The following is an 8,063-nucleotide window of genomic DNA, read 5'->3' on the forward strand; positions in this document are numbered from 1 at the left end:
CACCCTGTTATCTAGCCTAACCCCCATACATACCATTCCTTATATAGTATACTACTTTTAGTCAGGGCCGTGCTCCATCCACCCTGTTATCTAGCCTAACCCCCATACATACCATTCCTTATATAGTATACTACTTTTAGTCAGGGCCGTGCTCCATCCACCCTGTTATCTAGCCTAACCCCCATACATACCATTCCTTATATAGTATACTACTTTTGATCAGGGCCGTGCTCCATCCACCCTGTTATCTAGCCTAACCACATACATACCTGACACACCTGTTTCAGAATGTTGAAGTTTATCTTTCTACATGTCTCCCGTTAATGATTAACTACCGTTTTTTCCTCTCTTAGTTGGAGAGGAGTGGAGCTGTAGGTTAACAAATACATCATTATTTTATATGACAGTTTGGTAACACAGGGACTTTGTCCTAAATGGAACACTATTCCCTACATAGTGCACTACTTTAAAGGCAAAGGCTCTGGTCAAAAGCAGTGGACTACGTATGGAATAGGGATCCAATTGGGACACACCCAGGGACAATAGAGCTGCCTATTTCTCTGACAGACACCTTAAGGCTTCAATTATCAATAAAAGTTAAGAAAAACAAACCAAATGGGAGCCATAAAATATACATATTAAACACAAAGATTATATATAGGGTCTATATAGACGGTTGTCTCCTCACTAGAGGGGTTGGATGGAGAGCATTTGTGAACAGCAGTTTTCAGTTCTTTCCACAGATTCTCGATTGGATTCAGGTCTGGACTTTGGCCATTCTAACACCTGGATATGTTTATTTTTTAACCATTCCATTGTAGATTTTGCTTTATGTTTTGGATCATTGTCTTGTTGGAAGACAAATCTCCGTCCCAGTCTCAGGTCTTTTGCAGACTCCATCAGGTTTTCTTCCAGAATGGTCCTGTATTTGGCTCCATCCATCTTCCCATCAATTTTAACCATCTTCCCTGTCCCTGCTGAAGAAAAGCAGGCCCAAACCATGATGCTGCCACCACCATGTTTGACAGTGGGGATGGTGTGTTCAGGGTGATGAGCTGTGTTGCTTTTACGCCAAACATAACGTTTTGCATTGTTGCCAAAAAGTAACATTTTGGTTTCATCTGACCAGAGCACCTTCTTCCACATGTTTGGTATGTCTCCCAGGTGGCTTGTGGCAAACTTTAAACGGCACTTTTTATGGATATCTTTAAGAAATGGCTTTCTTCTTGCCACTCTTCCATAAAGGCCAGATTTGTGCAATATACGACTGATTGTTGTCCTATGGACAGAGTCTCCCACCTCAGCTGTAGATCTCTGCAGTTCATCCAGAGTGATCATGGGCCTCTTGGCTGCATCTCTGATCAGTATTCTCCTTGTATGAGCTGAAAGTTTAGAGGGACGGCCAGGTCTTGGTAGATTTGCAGTGGTCTGATACTCCTTCCATTTCAATATTATCGCTTGCACAGTGCTCCTTGGGATGTTTAAAGCGCGGGAAATCTTTTTGTATCCAAATCCGGCTTTAAACTTCTTCACAACAGTATCTCGGACCTGCCTGGTGTGTTCCTTGTTCTTCATGATGCTCTCTGCGCTTTTAACGGACCTCTGAGACTATCACAGTGCAGGTGCATTTATACGGAGACTTGATTACACACAGGTGGATTGTATTTATCATCATTAGTCATTTAGGTCAACTTTGGATCATTCAGAGATCCTCACTGAACTTCTGGAGAGAGTTTGCTGCACTGAAAGTAAAGGGGCTGAATAATTTTGCACGCCCAATTTTTCAGTTTTTGATTTGTTAAAAAAGTTTGAAATATCCAATAAATGTCGTTCCACTTCATGATTGTGTCCCACTTGTTGATTCTTCACAAAAAATACAGTTTTATATCTTTATGTTTGAAGCCTGAAATGTGGCAAAAGGTCGCAAAGTTTAAGGGGGCCGAATACTTTCGCAAGGCACTGTAGACTGTTGTCTCCTCATTAGGGTCTATATAGACTGTTGTCTCCTCATTAGGGTCTATATAGACTGTTGTCTCCTCATTAGGGTCTATATAGACTGTTGTCTCCTCATTAGGGCCTATATAGACTGTTGGGGCGGCAGGGTAGCCTTGTGGTTAGAGCGTTGGACTAGTAACCGGAAGGTTGCAAGTTCAAACCCCCGAGCTGACAAGGGCCTATATAGACTGTTGTCTCCTCACTAGGGTCTATATAGACTATTGTCTCCTCATTAGGGTCTACATAGACTGTTGTCTCCTCATTAGGGCCTATCTAGACTGTTGTCTCCTCACTAGGGTCTATATAGACTGTTGTCTCCTGCTAGAGTGCGTGCTACAGGTGGGTGCTGCTATGGTGACCAGTGAGCTGAGATAAGGCGGGGCTTTAGCAGAGACTTATAGATGACCTGGAGTCAGTGGGTTTTGAGATGAGTGAGGGCCAGCCAACGAGAGCATACAGGTTGCAGTGGTGGGTAGCATATGGGGCTTTGGTGACAAAACGGATGGCACTGTGATAGACTGCATCCAATTTGTTGAGTATAGTGTTGGGGGCTATTTTGTAAATGTCATCGCCGAAGTCAAGGATCGGTAGGATGGTCAGTTTGACAAGGGTATGTTTGGCAGCATGAGATTAAGCATGAGATGCTTAATGTGAGTCTGGAAAAAGAGTTTACAGTCTAACCAGACACCTAGGTATTTGTAGTTGTCCACATATTCTAGGTCAGAACCGTTGGAGTAGTGATGCTGGACGGGCGGGTGGGTGCGGGCAGCGATCGGTTGAAGAACATGCATTTAGTTTTACTTGCATTTAAGAGCAGTTGGAGGCCCCGGAAGGAGTGTTGGATTGCATTGAAGCTCGTCTGGAGGTTAGTTAACACAGTGTCCAAAGAAGGGCCAGAGGTATACAGAATGGTGTTGTCTGCATAGAGGTGGATCAGGGAATCACCCGCAGCAAGAGCGACATCATTGATATATACTGAGAAAAGAGTCGGCTCGAGAATTGATCCCGGTGGCACCCCCATAGAGACCGCAAAAGGTCCGGACAACAGGCCCTCCAATTTGACACTGAACTCTGTCTGCGAAGTAGTTGGTGAACCAGGCGAGGCAGTCATTTGAGAAACCAAGGCTATTGAGTCTGCCGATAAGAAAACGGTGATTGACAGAGTCGAAAGCCTTGGCCAGGTCGATGAATACGGCTGCACAGTGCTGTCTTTTATCAATGGCGGTTATGATATCGTTTAGTACCTTGAGTGTGGCTGAGGTGCACCCATGACCAGCTCAGAAACCGGATTGCACAGTGGAGAAGGTACAGTGGGATTCGAAATGGTCAGTGATCTGTTTATTAACTTGGCTTTCGAAGACTTTAGAAAGGCAGGGCAGGATGGATATAGGTCTATAACAGTTTGGATCTAGAGTGTCACCCCCTTTAAAGAGGGGAATGACCGCGGCAGCTTTCCAATCTTTAGAGATCTCGGACGATACAAAAGAGAGGTTGAACAGACTGCTAATAGAGTTTGCAATAATGGCGGCAGATAGTTTTAGAAAGAGAGGGTCCAGATTGTCTCGCCCTGCTGATTTGTACGGGTCAAGGTTTTGCAGCTCTTTCAGAACATCTGTTATCTGGATTTGGGATGAAGGAGAAGCTGGGGAGGCTTGGGCAAGTAGCTGCGGGGGGTGCGGAGCTGTTGGCTGGGGTTGGGGTGGCCAGGAGGAAACATGGCCAGCCGTGTGGTGACCATGTTACCTAGCATCAATGCAGTGGGCAGCTGGGATTAGGTGCTCTTGTTCTCCATGGACTTGACAGTGTCCCAAAACTTTTAGGAGTGAGAGCTACAGGATGCAAATTTCTGTTTGAAAAAGCGACCAGGCATCCTCGACTGACGGGATGAGGTCAATATCCTTCCAGGATACCCGGGCCAGGTAAATTAGAAGTGTTTTAGGGAGCGTTTGACATTGATGAGGGGAGGTAGTTTGACCGCGGACCCATAGCGGATGCAGGCAATGAGGCAATGATTGCTTAGAGAGATCCTGATTAATAACAGCTGAGGTGTATTTAGAGAGCAAGTTGGTCAGGATAATATCTATGAGGGTGCTTACGGATTTAGGTTTGTTCCTGTTGGTTTCCTTGATCATTTGTGTGAGATTGAGGTCATCTATCTTAGATTGTAGGACTGCTGGGGTGTTAAGCATATCCCAGTTTAGGTCACCTAACAGAGTGAACTCTGAAGATAGATGGGGTGCAATCAATTCACATGTGAAGTCCAGGGCACAGCTGGGACATGAGGGGGGTCGGTAGCAGGCGGCAACAGTGAGAGACTTATTTCTGGAGAGATTCATTTTTAAAAGTAGAAGCTCGAACTGTTTGGGCGTAGACCTGGAAAGTATGACAGAACTTTTTCGATTACAGAAGCCAACAAATGAGAGTGCCTGGGGACACGCAGGGCCTGGGTTAACCTCCACATCACCCGAGGAACAGAGGAGGAGTAGGATGAGGGTAAGGCTAAAGGCTAGCAAAATTGGTTGTCTAGTACGTTAGGGACAGAGAGTAAAAGGAGTAGTAGTCACTCGGATAGCAGCTACCTGTGATGTCCCAGAGCTTGGAATCCGGGGATGCGGAGAGAAAATAGGTCCGGTATGCTCTGTTTTGAGTTGTACAAACTGCCGAGAGCTTTCTGAGCTAAAGGTTAGCTAATGACCGCTAGCAGTGGTGAGCTGACTACTAGCTAGTAGCTAGTGAGCTGACTAGAATCTGTCAGGGGATTCTGCTTCCAAGGTAAATAAAAATATTTCAGAAAAAACAGATCCACACCACATTGGGTGAGGCGGGGTGCAGGAGAGTTTTTTGAAGTTGAGGTTAAGAAAAACACGTAAAAAAGATATGCGAACAAAAATATGTAAAAAGATACATACATGACAAGACGAAGGACAAAGACATCTGACTGCCATCTTGGATCTCAATATAAAGGTCCCACAGTTGATAGGCCATGTCAGAGCAAAAATCAAGCCTTGAAGTCGAAGGAATTGTCCGTAGATCTCCGAGACAGGATTGTGTCGAGGCACAGATCTGGGGAAGGGTACCAAAAAATGTCTGCAGCATTCAAGGTCCCCAAGAACACAGTTGTCTCCATCATTCTTAAATGGAAGAAGTTTGGAACCACCAAGACTCTTCCTGGAGCTGGCCACCAGGCCAAACCGAGCAATCGGGGGGGGGAAGGACCTTGGTCATGGAGGTGTCCAAGAATCCGATGGTCACTGACAGAGCTCCAAAGTTCCACTGTGGATATGGGAGAACCTTCCAGATGGACAACCATCTCTGCAGCACTCCACCAAATCAGGCCTTCATGGTAGAGCGACCAGACAGAAGCCGCTCCTCAGTAAAAAGGAACATAACAGCCCACTTGGAGTTTGCCAAAAGGCATCTAAAGGACTCTTAGACCATGAATAACAAGATTCTCTGGTCTGATGAAACCAAGATTGAACTCTTTGGCCTGAATGCCAAGCGTCACGCCCTACGGTAAAGCATGGTGGTGGCAGCATCATGCTGTTGGGATGTTTTTCAGCAGCAGGGAGTGGGAGACAAGTCAGGATCAAGGGAAAGATGAACGGAGCAAAGTACAGAGAGATCTTTGATGAAAACCTGGTCCAGAGCGATCAGGACCTCAGACTGGGGTGAAGGTTCACCTTCTAACAGGACAAGGACCCTAAGCACACAGCCAAGACAACACAGGAGTGGCTTTTGGACAAGTCTCTGAATGTCCTTGAGTGGCCCAACCAGAGCCTGGAATGAAGTCGATCGAACATCTCTGGAGAGAAAAAAGCTGTGCAGCAACATTCCTTATCAACCTGACAGAACTTGAGAGGATCTGCAGAGAAGAATGGGAGAAACTCCCCAACACACAGTTATGCCAAGCTTGTAGAGTCATAGCCAACAAGACTCGAGGCTGTAATCGCTGCCAAAGATACAACAACAAAGTAGTGATCAAAGGCTCTGAATACTTATGATATTGTGATATTTTTATTTGGAATACATTTGCAAAGAAAATTCATAAATCCTGATTTTGCTTTGTCATTATGGAGAATTGTGTGTAGATGGGTGATATTATTATATATCATATTATATTTAATCCATTCTAGAACAAGGCTGTAATGTAACAAAATGTGGAACAAGTCAATGGGTCTGAATAGTTTCTGAATGCACTCGACTGTCTCCTCAGTAGGGTCTATATAGACTGTTGTCTCCTCATTAGGGTTTATATAGACTGTCTCCTCATTAGGGTTTATATAGACTGTTGTCTCCTCATTAGGGTTTATATAGACTGTCTCCTCATTAGGGTTTATATAGACTGTTGTCTCCTCATTAGGGTCTATATAGACTGTTGTCTCCTCACTAGGGTCTCTATAGACTGTTGTCTCCTAATTAGGGTTTATATAGACTGTTGTCTCCTCATTAGGGTTTATATAGACTGTTGTCTCCTCATTAAGGTCTATATAGACTGTTGTCTCCTAATTAGGGTTTATATAGACTGTTGTCTCCTCATTAGGGTTTATATAGACTGTTATCTCCTCACTAGGGTCTATATAGACTGTTGTCTCCTCATTAGGGTCTATATAGACTGTTGTCTCCTAATTAGGGTCTATATAGACTGTTGTCTCCTCACTAGGGTTTATATAGACTGTCTCCTAATTAGGGTCTATATAGACTGTTGTCTCCTCACTAGGGTTTATATAGACTGTCTCCTCACTAGGGTCTATATAGACTGTCTCGTCATTAGGGTCTATATAGACTGTCTCCTAATTAGGGTCTATATAGACTGTCTCCTCATTAGGGTTTATATAGACTGTCTCCTCACTAGGGTCTATATAGACTGTCTCCTAATTAGGGTCTATATAGACTGTTGTCTCCTCACTAGGGTTTATATAGACTGTCTCCTCACTAGGGTCTATATAGACTGTCTCGTCATTAGGGTCTATATAGACTGTCTCCTAATTAGGGTCTATATAGACTGTCTCCTCATTAGGGTTTATATAGACTGTCTCCTCACTAGGGTCTATATAGACTGTTGTCTCCTAATTAGGGTCTATATAGACTGTTGTCTCCTCACTAGGGTTTATATAGACTGTCTCCTCACTAGGGTCTATATAGACTGTCTCCTCATTAGGGTCTATATAGACTGTCTCCTCATTAGGGTCTATATAGACTGTCTCCTCATTAGGGTCTATATAGACTGTCTCTCATTAGGGTTTATATAGACTGTCTCCTCATTAGGGTTTATATAGACTGTCTCCTAATTAGGTCTATATAGACTGTCTCCTAATTAGGGTCTATATAGACTGTCTCCTCATTAGGTCTATATAGACTGTCTCCTAATTAGGGTCTATATAGACTGTCTCTAATTAGGGTCTATATAGACTGTCTCCTAATTAGGGTCTATATAGACTGTCTCCTAATTAGGGTCTATATAGACTGTCTCCTCATTAGGCCCTATATAGACTGTCTCCTAATTAGGGTCTATATAGACTGTCTCCTCATTAGGGTTTATATAGACTGTCTCTCACTTGGGTCTATATAGACTGTCTCTAATTAGGGTCTATATAGACTGTTGTCTCCTCACTAGGGTCTATATAGACTGTCTCATCATTAGGGTCTATATAGACTGTCTCCTCCTAATTAGGGTCTATATAGACTGTCTCCTCATTAGGTTTATATAGACTGTCTCCTCACTAGGGTCTATATAGACTGTTGTCTCCTAATTAGGGTCTATATAGACTGTTGTCTCCTCACTAGGGTTTATATAGACTGTCTCCTCACTAGGGTCTATATAGACTGTCTCCTCATTAGGTCTATATAGACTGTCTCCTCATTAGGGTCTATATAGACTGTCTCCTCATTAGGGTCTATATAGACTGTCTCCTCATTAGGTTTATATAGACTGTCTCCTCATTAGGGTTTATATAGACTGTCTCCTAATTAGGGTCTATATAGACTGTCTCCTAATTAGGTCTATATAGACTGTCTCTCATTAGGGTCTATATAGACTGTCTCCCTAATTAGGGTCTATATAGACTGTC

The sequence above is a fragment of the Oncorhynchus nerka genome, linkage group LG15 (assembly GCF_034236695.1).
Source record: "Oncorhynchus nerka isolate Pitt River linkage group LG15, Oner_Uvic_2.0, whole genome shotgun sequence".
Classification (NCBI taxonomy): domain Eukaryota; kingdom Metazoa; phylum Chordata; class Actinopteri; order Salmoniformes; family Salmonidae; genus Oncorhynchus; species Oncorhynchus nerka.